Source organism: Pecten maximus, unplaced genomic scaffold (genome assembly GCF_902652985.1).
Source record: "Pecten maximus unplaced genomic scaffold, xPecMax1.1, whole genome shotgun sequence".
Taxonomy (NCBI): Eukaryota; Metazoa; Mollusca; class Bivalvia; order Pectinida; family Pectinidae; genus Pecten; species Pecten maximus.
The window spans coordinates 14,926-29,060 of record NW_022979565.1 but is presented as its reverse complement, the minus strand read 5'-3'; positions in this window follow the sequence as shown (position 1 = coordinate 29,060).

The following is a 14,135-nucleotide window of genomic DNA, read 5'->3' as shown; positions in this document are numbered from 1 at the left end:
TCTTCTCAATAACCAAGAGCCCCAGGGACTTGATATTGGGCCTGTAGCATGCTGGGATGAAGGGCTACTTAGTTTGTTCAAATAAATGACGTTGACCTTCATTCAAGGTCACAGGGGTCAAATAGGCTATAATCTTCAAACAACTTCTTCTCAATAGCCGAGAGGCTCAGGGACTTGATATTGGGCCTGTAGCATGCTGGGATGAAGGGCTACCAAGTTTGTTCAAATAAATGACCTTAACCTTCATTCAAGGTCACAGGGGTCAAATAGGCTATAATCTTCAAACAACTTCTTCTCAATAACCAAGAGGCCCAGGGACTTGATATTGGGCCTGTAGCATGCTGGGGGAAAGGGCAATCAGGTTTGTTCAAATAAATGACCTTGACCTTCATTCAAGGTCACAGGGGTCAAATAGGTTATAATCTTCAAACGACTTCTGAATAACCAAGAGGCCCAGGGACTTGATATTGGGCCTGTAGCATGCTGGGATGAAGGACTACCAAGTTTGTTCAAATAGATGACCTTGACCTTCATTCAAGGTCACAGGGGTCAAATAGGCTATAATCTTCAAATCACTTCTTCTCAATAACCAAGAGGCCAAGGGACTTGATATTTGGCCTGTTTGTAGCATACTCAGAGCTAAGAGTCACAAAGATCCGATCTTAGGCCAATAGAATGCTGGAATGAAGGACTAGAAAATATATTGACATGAATAAACCTAGCTTACTCTGATATTTGAATAAAGTTGTTATTAGCTCACCTGGTCCGAAGGACCAAGGTGAGCTTATGCCATACCGTGGCGTCCGTCGTCCGTCGTCCGTCCGTCCGTCGTCCGTCGTCCGTCGTCTGTCGTCCGTCGTCCGTCCGTCCGTCAACAATTGACTTCTTCTTCATAACCACTGATCAGAATTTGACCAAATTTGGTCAGAAGCATCCCTATGGGTAGGGGACTCAAAATTGTACAAATGATGGGGCTGACCCCCCAGGGGCCTGAGGGGCAGGGCCAAAAGGGGTCAATTTGGCTATATTGATATAAATAACTTCTTCTCTGAAACCGAGCAAAGGATATTGCTCCTATTTGTCTGGAAGTATCACTATGGGGTGGGGATTCAAAATTGTACAAATGGTGGTGCTGACCCCCAGGGGCCTGAGGGGCGGGGCCAAAAGGGGTCAATTTGGCCATATTGATATAAACGACTTCTTCTCTGAAACCCAGTAAAGGATATTGCTCCTATTTGTCTGGAAGCATCACTATGGGGTGGGGATTCAAAATTGTACAAATGGTGGTGCTGACCCCCTAGGGGCCTGAGGGGCGAGGCAAAAATGGGTCAATATAGCTACCATATTGATATAAACGACTTCTTCTCTGGAACAGAGCAAAGGATATCACTCATATTTGCCTGGTAGCATAACTTTGGGGTGGGGATTCAAAATTGTACAAATGATGGGACTGACCCCCTAGGGGCCTGAGGGGCGAGGCAAAAATGGGTCAATATAGCTATATTGATATAAACTACTTCTCTGGAACCAAGCAAAGGATATCCCTCATATTTGCCTGGTAGCATCACTTTGGGGTGGGGATTCAAAATTGTACAAATGATGGGGCTGAACCCAGGGGCCGGAAGGGCGGGGCCAAATGTGGTCATTTGGGCTATATTGATATAAACAACTTCTTCTCTGAAACCGAACAAACGATATTGCTCATATTTGCCTGGTAGCAACAATATGGGGTGGGGATTCAAAATTGTACAAATGGTGTGGCTGACCCCCGGGGGGCCCGAGGGGCGGGGCCAAGAGGGGTCAATTTTGCTGTATTGATATTAACGACTTCTTCTCTGAAACCGAGCAAAGGATATTGCTCCTATTTGCCTGGAAGCAATCACTATGGGGTGGGGATTCAAAATTGTACAAATGGTGGTGCTGACCCCCTAGGGGCCTGTGAGGCGGGGCAAAAATGGGTCAATATAGCTATATTGATATTAACGACTTCTTCTCTGAAACTAAGCAATGGATATCACTCATATTTGCCTGGTAGCAACACCCTAGGGTAGGGATTCAAAATTGTACAAATGACAGGGCTGACCCCAGGGGACCTAAGAGGTGGGGCCAAAAGGGGTTATTTTGGCAAAATTGATATAAACAACTTTTTCTCTGAAAATAAGCAATGGATATCTTTAATATGTGACTGGTAGCATTCACTTTGGTTAAGGATTCAAAATTGTACAAATGATGGGGCCGACCCCCTGGAGGCTGAGGGGCTGGGCCAAAAGGGGTCAATTTGGCTAAATTGATATGAACAACTTCTCTGAAACAGCTCATATTTGACCATTAGCATCCTATTGGGGTAGGGATTCAAAATTGTATAAAGGAAGGAGCTGACCCCAGGGGGCAGAGGGCAGGGTCAAAAGGGGCCAATTGGTCTATACAAGATCTTCTCTGAAACTAAGCTATGGATATCACTCACATTTGTGTGGTAGCATCCCTATGGGGTCGCGCCAAAAGTCAATTTCATTTCATGGATTAATGTACCTTTTGGCATTTTAGTATTAAAATAAAACCAATGTACATGTACCCATATAAAATGCTTATGATATATATTGACATAGCAATACCAGCGACAAATATACTTAAGCATCATTCTTGTTTCATATCTCATGAAACCAGGTGAGCGATACAGGCCCTCTGGGCCTCTTGTCTGAATCAGCATAGTATCTGTAGAAATGACCTCAATCAACTGCAAATTTGCTGTAGAGCCAGGTGAGCGATACAGGCCCATTGGGCCTCTTGTTTCTGTCACCATGGAAACTTAGTCAAAAATCCTGGCTATAACTCCATAACCGTCCGCCGCAGCTCCTTGAAATTTTCTGTATAAATATTTTTTTCATTTCAACAAATTTTATTGTTTTTAAAAAAAAAACAATTGGATTGAATTTCAGGCTTAAGCCTATTTTAAGTTCTCTCCATATTATAATAATATTAACAAAATAAAAACAGCCGGTATTAATAGCATACAATGTAGAGTAATATATAGTATTACACACACACACACACACACACACACACATACATGTATACACTGCCAAGTGAATGCACGTGACTGGATACCGTCAACTGGGTGCCCCTATTTCCAGATAGCCTAGAGAGATAAAATTTTACAAACATACCCAAATTGACATCGCGAATGCTGCTAGCTACTTCGTTTTTTGATTATACAAATATTTGAAAACACGACTGGACACTGACAACTGATGACTTCCGGTATAAAACCCTTATACACACTGTCAAGTGAATGCCGAAACACATACACACTGTCAAGTGAATGCCGAAACCCATACACACGGGCAAGTGAATGCCGAAACCCATACACACGGGCAAGTGAATGCCGAAACACATACACACTGTCAAGTGAATGCCGAAACACATACAAACGGTCAACTGAATGCCGAAACCCATACACACGGTCAAGTGAATGCCGAAACCCATACACACGGTCAAGTGATTGCAGAAACCCATACACACGGGCAAGTGAATGCCGAAACACATACACACTGTCAAGTGAATGCCGAAACCCATACACACGGGCAAGTGAATGCCGAAACACATACACACGGGCAAGTGAATGCCGAAACACATACACACTGTCAAGTGAATGCCGAAACACATACAAACGGTCAACTGAATGCCGAAACCCATACACACGGTCAAGTGAATGCCGAAACCCATACACACGGTCAAGTGAATGCAGAAACCCATACACACGGGCAAGTGAATGCCGAAACCCATACACACGGGCAAGTGAATGCAGAAACCCATACACACGGTCAAGTGAATGCCGAAACCAAAACACACGGTCAAGTGAATGCCGAAACCTCACACACACGGGCAAGTGAATGCCAATCCCATACACACTGTCAAGTGAATGCCGAATCCCATACACACTGTCAAGTGAATGCCGAAACCCACACACCGGCAAGTGAATGCCGAATCCCATACACACTGTCAAGTGAATGCCGAAACCCATACACACGGTCAAGTGAATGCCGAAACACATACACACGGGCAAGTGAATGCCGAAACCCATACACACTGTCAAGTGAATGCCGAAACCAATACACACGGTCAAGTGAATGCCGAAACCCATACACACGGGCAAGTGAATGCCGAAACACATACACACTGTCAAGTGAATGCCGAAACCCATACAAACAGTCAACTGAATGCCGAAACCCATACACACGGTCAAGTGAATGCCGAAACCCATACACACGGTCAAGTGAATGCAGAAACCCATACACACGGGCAAGTGAATGCCGAAACCCATACACACGGGCAAGTGAATGCAGAAACCCATACACACGGTCAAGTGAATGCCGAAACCAAAACACACGGTCAAGTGAATGCCGAAACCTCACACACACGGGCAAGTGAATGCCGAATCCCATACACACTGTCAAGTGAATGTCGAATCCCATACACACTGTCAAGTGAATGCCGAAACCCACACACCGGCAAGTGAATGCCGAATCCCATACACACTGTCAAGTGAATGCCGAAACCCATACACACGGTCAAGTGAATGCCGAAACACATACACACGGGCAAGTGAATGTCGAAACCCATACACACTGTCAAGTGAATGCCGAAACCAATACACACGGTCAAGTGAATGTCGAAACCCACACACCGGCAAGTGAATGCCGAATCCCATACACACGGTCAAGTGAATGCCGAAACCCACACACACGGGCAAGTGAATGCCGAATCCCATACACACTGTCAAGTGAATGCCGAATCCCATACACACGGTCAAGTGAATGCCGAAACACATACACACGGGCAAGTGAATGCCGAAATCCATACACACGGTCAAGTGAATGCCGAAACACATACACACGGTCAAGTGAATGCCGAAACACATACACACGGTCAAGTGAATGCCGAAACCAATACACACGGTCAAGTGAATGTCGAAACCCATACACACGGGCAAGTGAATGCCGAATCCCATACACACTGTCAAGTGAATGCCGAAACCCATACACACGGTCAAGTGAATGCCGAAACCCACACAAACGGGCAAGTGAATGCCGAATCCCATACACACGGTCAAGTGAATGCCGAAACTCATACACACGGGCAAGTGAATGCCGAAATCCATACTCACGGTCAAATGAATGCCGAAACCCATATACACGGGCGACTGATGGCCGAAACCCAAACACATGGGCAAGTCATGTCCGTATCACATCTAGCGACCACTTGTATACAAGATGTAAATGTCCCGTGGTGGCTTTATACAAGATGCATATGTCCCTCGGTTGCTTAATGTGAGATTTGCACATCCCGTTGTAGCTTTATACAGGATGTATATGTCCCGTGGTGGCTTTATACCAGATGTATATGTCCCGTGGTGGCTTTATACAAGATGAATATGTCCCATGGTAGCTTTATACAAGATGTATATGTCCCGTGGTGGCTTTATACCAGATGTATATGTCCCAGGTGGCCTAATATAAGATGTATATATCCCGTCGTTGCTTTATACAAGATGTATATATCCCAGAGTGGCTTAATATGAGATGTATATGTCCCGTGATTGCTTTATACAAGATATAGATGTCCCGGGATGGCTTGCTCCAAGATATAAATGCCCTGTAGTGGCTTAATATGAGATTGATATGTCCCGTGGTGGCTTTATACAAGATGAATATGTGCCATGGTGGCTTAATATAAGATGTTTATGTCCCATGGTGACTTAATATAAGATGAATATGTCCCGTGGTGGCTTTATACAAGATGCATATGTCCCACGGTGACTTAATTTAAGATTTATATGTCCCTTGGTGGCTTTATACAAAATGAATATGTCCCAGTCTGGCTTAATACAGAAGAAATGCATATGTCCAGTGTTTTTTTTTTTTTTTTTTTTTATATAAGATGTTTTTGTCCGAGGTGCCCTTATACGAGGTGTTTATGTCCCATGGTGGCATTTTACAGGATGTTAATTTCCGGTAGTGGCTTTATACAAGATGTATATGTCCTGTGGTGGCTTTATAAAACATCTATATGTCCCATGGTGGCTTAATATAAGATGCATATGTCCCGTTGTTGCTTTATACTGTACAAGATGTTTATGTCCCTTGGTGGATTTGTAGAAGATGTAGATGTCCAGTTGTGGCTTTACAAAAGACATTTACGTCACGTGGTCGCTTTATATAAGATGCATTTGTCCCGTGCGCGCTTTATACAAAATGTATATGGCCCGCGGTTGCTTAATATGATTTCTATATGTCCTGTGGTGGCCTTATAAAGATGTATATGGCCCGTGGTGGCTTTATACAAGATGTATATATCACGTGTTGGCTTTTTATCAGATGCATATGTCCTGTGGTGGCTTTATACAAGATGTATACGTCATGCGGTGGTTTTGAACAAGACGTATATGTCCCTTGTGACTTTATATCAGATTTATATGTCCCGTGGTTGTTTTATACAAGATGTATATGTCTTGTGGTGGCTTTATATAAGATGTATATGGCCCGTGGTGGCTTTATACAAGATGTTTATGTCTTTTGGTTGCTTTATACAAGATGTATATGGCCCGTTGTGGCTTTATACAATATGTATATGTCCCGTTGTGGCTTTATATCAGACGTATATGTCCCGTGGTGGCTTTATACAAGATGTAGATGTCCCTTGGTGGCTTGTTCCAAGATATAAATGTTCCGTAGTGGCTTAATATGTGATTTATATGTCCCATGGTGGCTTTATACCTGATGTATATGTCCCATGGTGGCTTTATACAAGATGTATATGTCCTGTGTTGGCTTTATACAAGATGTATATGTCCCGTGGTGGCTTTATACAAGATGTATATATGTCCCGTGGTGGCTTTATACAAGATGTATATGTCCCGTGGGTGCTTTATACAAGATATATATGTCCCGTGGTGGCTTAATGCAAGATGTATATGTCTCCTGGTGGCTTGATAATAGATGTATATGTCACGTGGTGGCTTTATCTCAGACGCATATGTTCCGTGGTGGCTTTATGCTATATGTATATATCCCGTGGTTGCTTTATACAAGAGGTATATGGCCCGTGGTCGCTTTATACTAGATGTATATGGCCCGTGGTTGCTTAATATGAGATGTATACGTCCCGTGGTTGCTTTATACAAGATGTATATGTCCTGTGTTGGCTTTATACAAGATGTATATGTCCCGTGGTGGCTTTATACAAGATGTATATATGTCCCGTGGTGGCTTTATACAAGATGTATATGTCCCGTGGGTGCTTTATACAAGATATATATGTCCCGTGGTGGCTTAATGCAAGATGTATATGTCTCCTGGTGGCTTGATAATAGATGTATATGTCACGTGGTGGCTTTATCTCAGACGCATATGTCCCGTGGTGGCTTTATGCTATATGTATATATCCCGTGGTTGCTTTATACAAGAGGTATATGGCCCGTGGTCGCTTTATACTAGATGTATATGGCCCGTGGTTGCTTAATATGAGATGTATACGTCCCGTCGTTGCTTTATACAAGATGTATATAATTTATCCCCTGGTTGCTTTATATAAGATGCATATGTCACGTGGTGACTTTATATCAGACGCATATGTCCCGTGGTGGCCTTATAAAAGATGTATGTGGCCTTTGGTTGCTTTATATAACATGTATGAGGCCCGTGGTGACTTAATAAAAGATGTATATGTCCCATAGTGACTTTATACAAAATGTATATGGCCCGTGAGTGCTTTATATGAGATGTATACGTCCCGTCGTTGTTTTAAACACGATGTATATGTCCCGTGGTGGCTTTATGCAAGATATTTACGTCACGTGGTGGCTTTATAAAAGATGTAAACGTCCCGAGGTGACTTTATACAAGATGTATATAGCCCGTGGTGGCGTTATACAAGAGGTATATGTCCCGTGATGGCTTCATATAAGATGTATATGTCAAGCGATGGCGTTATAAAAGATGTATACGTCCCTTGGTGGCTAAATACAAGATGTATACATCCTGTGGTGGCTTTATACAAGATGTATATGTCCCGCGGTTGTTTGATACATGTACAAGATATATATGTCGCGTGGTGGCTTCATACGAGATGTGAACGTACCGTCGTAGCTTTATATCAGATGTATATGTCCCGTGGTGGCTTGTTCCAAGATATGAATGTCCCGTAGTGGCTTAATATGAGATTGATATGTCCCGTGGTGGCTTTATACAAGATGTATATGTTCTGTGTTAGCTTTATATAAGATGTAAATGTCCCGTGGTGGCATTATACAAGATGTATATGTCCCGTGGTGGCCTTATACAAGATGTATGTGGCCCGTGGTGGCTTTTTACAAGAGGTATATGGCCCGCGGATGCCTAATATGAGATGTATACGTTCCGTGGTGGCTTTATACAAGAGGTATATATCCCGTTGTGGCCCGATACAACATTTATGTGGCCCTTGGTGGCTTAATACAACAGGTATATGTTCCATGGTGGCTTTATACAAAATGTATATGTCCCGTGGTGGCATTATACAAGATGTATGTGGCCCTTGTTGGCTTTATATAAGATGTATTTGGCCCTTGGTGTCTTAATACAAGATGTATATGTTCCATGGTGGCTTTATACAAGATGTATATGGCCTGTGAGTGCTTAATATGATATGAATACGTCCCGTCGTTGCTTTAAACACGATGTATATGTCCCGTGGTGGCCTTACACAAGATGTATGTGGCCCTTGGTGGCTTTATGTAAGATGGATGTGGCCCTTGGTGGCTTAATACAACAGGTATATCTTCCATGGTGGCTATATACAGGATGTAAATGTCCAGTGGTGGCTTTATAAAAGATGTATACGTCCCGTGGTGGCTTTATACAAGATGTATTTATCCCGAAGTGGCATTATGTAAGATGTATATTTCAAGTGGTGGCTTTATACAAGATGTATATGTTCCGTATTGGGTTTATACAAGAGATATTTCCCGTGGTGGCTTTATACAACGTATTTACGTCACGTGGTGACTTTATATAAGATATGTACGTCCCGTGGTGGCTTTATACAAGATGTATATGTCTCGTGGTGGCTTTATAAAACATGTATATGTCACGTGGTGGCTTTTTATCAGACGCATATGTCCCGTAGTGGCCTAATACAAGATGGGTGTGGCCCGTGGTGGCATTATACAAGAGGTATATGTCCCATGGTGGCTTTATACAAGATGAATATGGCCCTTGGTGGCTTTATATAAGATGTATGTGGCCCGTGGTGGCTTAATAGAAAAGGTATATGTCCCATGGTGGCTTAATACAAGATATATATGGCCCGTGAATGCTTAATATGGGAGGTATACGTCCCGTCGTTGTTTTAAACACGATGTATATGTCCCGTGGTGGCTTTATGCAAGATATTTACGTCACGTGGTGGCTTTATAAAAGATGTAAACGTCCCGAGGTGACTTTATACAAGATGTATATAGCCCGTGGTGGCGTTATACAAGAGGTATATGTCCCGTGATGGCTTCATATAAGATGTATATGTCAAGCGATGGCGTTATAAAAGATGTATACGTCCCTTGGTGGCTAAATACAAGATGTATACATCCTGTGGTGGCTTTATACAAGATGTATATGTCCCGCGGTTGTTTGATACATGTACAAGATATATATGTCGCGTGGTGGCTTCATACGAGATGTGAACGTACCGTCGTAGCTTTATATCAGATGTATATGTCCCGTGGTGGCTTGTTCCAAGATATGAATGTCCCGTAGTGGCTTAATATGAGATTGATATGTCCCGTGGTGGCTTTATACAAGATGTATATGTTCTGTGTTAGCTTTATATAAGATGTAAATGTCCCGTGGTGGCATTATACAAGATGTATATGTCCCGTGGTGGCCTTATACAAGATGTATGTGGCCCGTGGTGGCTTTTTACAAGAGGTATATGGTCCGCGGATGCCTAATATGAGATGTATACGTTCCGTGGTGGCTTTATACAAGAGGTATATATCCCGTTGTGGCATTATACAAGATGTATGTGGCCCTTGTTAGCTTTATATAAGATGTATTTGGCCCTTGGTGTCTTAATACAAGATGTATATGTTCCATGGTGGCTTTATACAAGATGTTTATGGCCTGTGAGTGCTTAATATGATATGAATACGTCCCGTCGTTGCTTTAAACACGATGTATATGTCCCGTGGTGGCCTTACACAAGATGTATGTGGCCCTTGGTGGCTTTATGTAAGATGGATGTGGCCCTTGGTGGCTTAATACAACAGGTATATCTTCCATGGTGGCTATATACAGGATGTAAATGTCCAGTGGTGGCTTTATAAAAGATGTATATAGCCCGTGGTGGCTTTATACAAGATGTATTTATCCCGAAGTGGCTTTATATAAGATGTATATTTCACGTGGTGGCTTTATACAAGATGTATATGTTCCGTATTGGGTTTATACAAGAGATATTTCCCGTGGTGGCTTTATACAACGTATTTACGTCACGTGGTGACTTTATATAAGATATGTACGTCCCGTGGTGGCTTTATACAAGATGTATATGTCTCGTGGTGGCTTTATAAAACATGTATATGTCACGTGGTGGCTTTTTATCAGACGCATATGTCCCGTGGTGGCCTAATACAAGATGGGTGTGGCCCGTGGTGGCATTATACAAGAGGTATATGTCCCATGGTGGCTTTATACAAGATGAATATGGCCCTTGGTGGCTTTATATAAGATGTATGTGGCCCGTGGTGGCTTAATAGAAAAGGTATATGTCCCATGGTGGCTTAATACAAGATGTATACGTCCGGTCGTTGCTTTAAACACGAGGTATATATCTCGTGTTGGCTTTATACAAGATGTTAATGTCCCGTGGTGGCCTTATACAAGATGTATGTGGCCCGTGGTGGCGTTATACAAGAGGTATATGTCTCGTGTTGGCTTTATAAAAGATGCATATGTTACGTGGTGGCTTCAGATCAGACGCATATGTCTCGTGGTGGCTTGATGCAAAATGTATATATCCCGTGGTGGCATTATACAAGATGTATGTGGCCCGTGGTGGCTTTATACAAGATGTACATGTATATGGCCTGCGGATGCCTAATATGAGATGTATACGTCCCGTGGCTGCTTTATACAAGAGGTATATTATATCCCGTGATGGCCTTATAAAAGATGTATTTGGCCCTTGGTTGCTTTATATAAGATGTATGTGGCCCGTGGTGGCTAAAGACAAGAGGTATATGTCCCATGGTGGCTTTATACCTGATGTATATCGCCCGTGAATGCTTAATACGAGATGTATACGTCCCGTCGTTGCTTTGAACACGATCTATATGTCCCGTGGTGGCCTTATACAAGATATTTACGTCACGTGGTGGCTTTATAAAAGATATTTACGTCCCTTGGTGGCTTCATACAAGATGCAGTGATCACCATTGCCTGTTTTAACGTGGCGGCCCGCCACCCTTAGCTGGGTACCCGCCACGCTTACACAACCAAATTCACTCGATCCGCCACGCATGTAATTGTTACCTAACACCCCTATTTTGTATCGATTTCAAGCAGAAAACTGACCCGTTTCTATAGCGTCCGATACTCATTACCTATGGCCCCTGTTTTTACAGGTGAACTAGGCCTAATTGACGAATTGCGATCTCGGTAAGGTGCCTCACCGTTATGTTTTGATACGGTTGACTGATCTCTTGATCACACCTATATCGATGGTGATAATTAATTAATAGTAGGTGTACTGTTCTGACCATGGGAACAGATGTGATTGTATGGTTTCAGTCGATCGGGACATCAGAGAAAATGTTACCATCGTCTACATTGGAAAAACCGACGGTCCGATAAGATTTTTTTTTCACAAGAATTAATATTCAGCTGGGATAATCAAACTGATAATATCAATACCTAAGCCGATGTTTGAGAAGCATGGATACATTTTTGAAAACTTTATGGCAATGTCACCATGAAGAGAGGAGTATCAGCTCCTTTTTTGGAACACCATGTGAACGACATGCGATCGCGACAACCGATCTAGAAAACCTGCAGCCAACAGACTGAAATCTGATATATCGCGCAAGCCACGGCTACAGAAATGCGCATGGATTAATTGTGTATGAAGATGACCAAGGTAAGCTTACAATTAGCCTATATTTGATTTGCTAGATAATGATAATAATCTAATGAATATTTCGTGCATTGGTTTTCTTGTCACGTGCTATTTTTAGAAAGTACTATTAGAGTGATCTCCCTTCCAAAAACGATCTCGAAACGTCCAATAATATAAATAATCTCAGAATCTCTCCTAATGTATCTCTCTATTTATTATTTGATAAGTGTTATCTAGGTTTTTGATTTTCTTTAATTATTATTAAATAAAGATAAGTTAATTAGCACCTCAAGTATATACAATGTAATTAAAAAATAACATGTACATTTGTAATGAATATATACTAGATCTAATTTGATTATATTTGTTAAAATATAATTAATTTGTTTTTTTGGGTTTTTTTTTTCCAAAGATTTATTGATGGTTTTAATTGTTTTGCTTATTACAAATTTGTAGGAATAAGAAGTTCATAATTATAATATGGTAATGACCACAATAAGATTCATTAAGCTTTTCAAAAATATTTATTTATTTATTTATTTATTTATCTATTTATTTATTACCACCAGCAGGAACAAGCTCTCTCAGAGGATCTTGAACTCTCTGATGATGGTGTTTACCCAGAAAGTTCCCTACAAGAAAGCTGCTTCATTTTAGAAGGGACTGTGCAACAGCAGAATGTTCATGTCATTTGGAGAGACAAATTGTGTTTGGCTTCAATTGTTCATATATATAGTGAAGACTATTTTCAGGAGAAAATTATAGTGACTGTGTTGAATTGATATCTTAATTGAAATTATATTGTGGCTTGTGCATTGCTTTAAATACTTTATATATTCTTATATTATGTCCAGTAAAAGTTGCCATTGAGTTTGATTTGTAGATGCTGTATCATAGATATTATAATAGTTGCTATTAATATGTTCACTGATAATATTATAGTGCAATTTATGAAATTAATAATTGAAATGTTTTAACTTATAATACTTGACAATGCAATATGATCTTGGTGTGAATGTTTATCATATTTATAACAGTAAAAGATGCTATTTGAGTTTGTTTTATTCAATGTTATATTAAAGAACAGCGAGTTGGAATTGAGATTGAAATGGTTTTGTGAAAATAAATTGATGATTGTTTAAATGAGGAATGTATGTTTGTAGTTTTTTAAAGTAATGGTATAAGCTGTTATTTTGTTTTAATTTACACGATATATATGGCATAGAGTGAGCAAATGATTAAAATGCTAATTTATTTAGAACTAAATCAAACAACATAATTAAATTTCTATTCTTAATGTCATAATTGATGTTGTTTCTCGAAACGTCGCACCGCGAGGCTGCATGACATCCACAAAAGTACATATTCAGAAAAAATTGTCAAAAAATTTTCCTCCACCCATCATTTTGAAATTGTGGTGATCCCTGAGATGCATATGTCCCGCGGTTGTTTGATACATGTACAAGATGAATATGTCCCGTGGTGGCTTGTTCCAAGATATAAATGTCCCGTAGTGGCTTAATATGAGATTGATATGTCCCGTGGTGGCTTTATACAAGATGTATATGTCCTGTTTTGGCTTTATATAATATGTAAATGGCCCGACCTTATACAAGATGTATGTGGCCCTTGGTGGCTTTATTCAAGATATTAACGTCACGTGGTGGCTTTATAAAAGATGTATATAGCCCGTGGTGGCTTTATATAAAGGGTGTTTGGCCCGGGTTTGGTTTAAAAAATTTTTCCCCGGGGATTTATAAATTTTTTGGGCCCGGGGGGCTTTTAAAAAATTTTAAAGTCCCTTTGGTGTTTTATCCCAAATGTATTTCCCGTGAGGTTTATAAAGATTTTTAATGTCATTTTGGGGTGGCTTTAAAAAGATGTAAGGGGCGTCCCGGGGGGCAAAAAATAAAAAAGGCTTATACCCCGGGGTCTTTAACAAATGCTCGGGCCCGGGTTTTGAAATGTAAATTTAGGGTGGGGGGCCT